Genomic DNA, 3,563 nt, shown 5'->3' with positions numbered 1-3,563 from the left:
CAAGTAGACTAAACAGAATATGATGAGGCAGGTGCCGTGATTTGACACCAGCGGGTGCCAATGGATTTACACCCATTTACAACAAGGCTGAATTTGACTCTGTACCTGTATTCGAGAGTCATTCAGAAAGCCCAGTTTGTAAATGCAGTCATATAACTTGCTTCTGTTGCTCTCTTATTTGCAAGGTTATGCCCTGGTTCAGTGAAGCTCTCCAAATGCACACACTACTTTAAGCAGGTGGCAGGTCTCCCTGAAGTATTTGAGGCTACTTACATGCTTGAGTGCCACGCTGAGCTGGAATCTAAGATGCACTGCTTCAATTCTTGTTTGCCATAAGAAAACAGGGGGTTTAGGTATAAAATGTAGCCAGGCCCTTTTAACCACAAAATCCACACTGTGAAAACAACAGGGGCATCCTACACAGCCCTTAGGAATCATCAACTATCTCTAATTTCCATTGATAAAACATTCAGGAACCGTCCACTGGTTATAAATGGAAAGGTGAGTTAAATAATCCTTTCTTCCCTGCTGCCCACACATTTTTCAAACCATGAGATGGTCACTTTTGCCTCTGAAAAAATAATAGATAGGAAGAATTTTTGAAGACAGGCAATGATTTACAAAAAGACAAAGAGGAATCAATAAAAACTTGAGCCACTTCAGTGTGTCCTTAAAAAAAATATTTGAGACCCTGACCTTACTTTGCCTCTAAATCTTTCTTGTTTGTGAAAGCTGAGCATGGGAACAATGAATGAGCCAGTCGGGACTGCTAAAGATGGCCCTGAGTTACGTGTCTCTCTCTCACAAATACGAGTCCTCTCGGACTATGTCTGTCTGACTACATCAATTATTAATACTGTTATGTTCCACCTCCCCTTTTCCCCAGTTATGAAACTTTTTTTTGCTGAAGATACCGAGGAAGATTCTTTTCTGATTGATAAGTGCTGTACAGAGCATATCTGTCCTTTTACACGTTGAACCTGGTAGCTATAGGGATGAAAAATGTTAAATCCAAGCTGAAGATAGTAGGGGCTTATGGATGTTACATGAGTCTTCAGCGATCAGGTGCTTTAATGTCTTTTCTAGTCTTCCCTACTAATAGCCAAGGTATACTAAATCATCATGGAAATACAGGGTCAACTTTCTAGCAGGTGCATACCTGTGGTCTCAATCCAGCAGATATTTATACACGGGCTTAACTTTGTTCACATGAATAGACACACTGAAGCAAATGTTTATTATTTAATACTTGCATTACAGTAGGGGCTGGAAACTTCAATGCCGCACTGCGCTAGGTGCTGTACAAGCAATCATGGAAAGGCAGGTCCTTCCCCCAACAATTTACCAATCAACTATCAACTGGCAGACAACACGCTAGGAAACAGAGGGAAATAGGGGAAATAATCCTCAGCACGAAAAGTAGAGGTGACAGAACACCAGCCAGCAGCCACGCTCATGCCTTCGGTAGCCACCGGGGAGATGGGAGTTTTATGGAGAGATCTGAGAAGACAGCTGTTTGAATAAATAAAATTAACTTGACCGTACGTGCCTGCAAACGTGTGACCCGTGGTGATCATGTGGAGTCGGTCGGTCCCTTCAGTTGTCGAAAGAAACAAACAAGACTCTTCCCCTAGTACAAATCTAGAAGAGCTGCACTGACGTCAGCAAAGTTACTCTAGGTTCAGAGCGGTGGGAGAGAGGAGATCTGGCCTTGTAATTCCTACAAATTACATGTGTCACCTCCATCCTTGGAAAGGTCTTTGAAAAGATTATGAAGGATCATATTTGTGGGAGCCCAGTGGGAAAATCAATGCAGCAGGGAAAGCAGCATGGGTTTGCAGCAGGTAGATGATGCCTGACCAATCTGGTTTCGTTTTATGACGGGGTCACAAAATGAGTTAAGCTAGTGCTCAAGTCTCATTGTGCTTAATTATATCCCTGAACTGCAGACGGAACATGGAAAAGAGAAACGGCATCATCTTTTTTAACCCCCTGTCAAATAGGTTGGAGAAGCCGCCAGATGTAATACTGACCCTACTATACAGATTTCCCCCCCAAGCATTCTACTCTGTGTTCCCTAGACCAGCAGGTGCCTTAATCGCCTCCCAGTTACACCAGTGCACACACACACACACACACACACACACACACGCTCCCCAATGACTGACAGTTTTTTTACTTATACTTACAGAGCCAAAACGACATCTCATGTAAAAGGGTGCAAGTCTGAGCTACATCCCCTTCTGCCATCTCTTGGTCTCTCAGTTGAAACTTTACAGCAAAACACACCAAACCAGGCATTTGCAAATGTTATTTTTGACTTTTGCCCTACTTTAGGACCCAAGTTCAGACAAGTCCATAAACAAGAGCTCCCATCTGTCCTGATTGAGCAGAGCACTCAAGTGAGTTAAGCCAGTGCTCAAGTCTCATTGTGCTTAATTATGTCCCTGAACTGCAGACTGAATATGGAAAAGAGAAACGGCATCATCTTTTTTAACCCCCTGTCAAATAGGTTGGAGAAGCCGCCAGATGTAATACTGACCCTACTATACAGATTTCCCCCCCAAGCATTCTACTCTGTGTTCCCTAGACCAGCAGGTGCCTTAATCGCCTCCCAGTTACACCAGTGCACATTGTTAGTGACTCCCGTAAACAGTCCCAGATTTAGGCTTAAACTACTTAAACTACACTTTAGGGCCTCACAATATGAGGGGCCTCTAAATAAGAAAAAGAAAACCGGCTCAATGTCAAGTTTTATAATAGGAAGTTGGTAAATAAAGGAGATAAAGGAGATATGGAAAAATGACTCTCTTAATATGGACATTTTCATCCTTATGTGACAAAAGTATACATACATTGGATTATTTTCATCGTATGCAGCCTCTTTAGATGGACATAGTTTAGGGCCTCAGCATGTCAATCTGGCACTGCCTGTAAAGCAACTGGTGTAAAACGGGTCCCGGCAAGAGGAAATTCAGGCTCTAGATGCGTTTAACATGGCTATTTATACCAACTTAATCTCATCCTTGGATGAACCTCTTTCAAGTCTGCACTGTTGAAAATAACCACCGTCACTTCCCTGACTGCTGTCATTTAATTAAATAACCTTTCACACTGAGCACTCCCAAAAGCAAAAAGGCTCATTAATCTTTCTAGTGATTAGAGACGCCGCAAAAGCTTCAAATGTTTACCTCTCCTTCCCAGCTGCTGAAATGGTTTTAGGAGGATCGAGATTCATACCTCACATTGCCTGGAGCAAGAGATAGTGTACGTGCAGGGTCCAGATCCATTAACGGATACATCCATGGTTGGCTTGTAGTCCACATAATACTCCTGTAAAGAGGAGTTCATTTGCCTTTCAGACTCTCTGGCCTTTTTTCTGTGCCTCTTCATAAGAGAGTGCTGCTGGAGTTGTTTCACGCTGGCTGGGTAGCACCTCCATGACACGTAGATAACCAGCAAAATCATAGCCACTGAAAGAAAGAGGGCCACGCTCCCAGCAACGATTTTGTGAAAGGAAACACGCTCGTACTCCGGTTCCACTCCAGGTGCCGGCAGGTCCG

The 3,563-nt window shown here is 43.3% G+C and overlaps 1 pseudogene; it reads right to left on the bottom strand.

The window, feature by feature from the left end:
* Positions 1–2,958: 2,958 nt before the first annotated feature.
* The window catches only part of LOC102381609, a 5,355-nt pseudogene continuing 4,750 nt past the window's right edge, over positions 2,959–3,563 (bottom strand).

The sequence above is a fragment of the Alligator sinensis genome, unplaced genomic scaffold (genome assembly GCF_000455745.1).
Source record: "Alligator sinensis unplaced genomic scaffold, ASM45574v1 scaffold430_1, whole genome shotgun sequence".
NCBI classification, from domain to species: Eukaryota; Metazoa; Chordata; order Crocodylia; family Alligatoridae; genus Alligator; species Alligator sinensis.
This window is presented reverse-complemented; position numbering and strand designations above follow the sequence as displayed.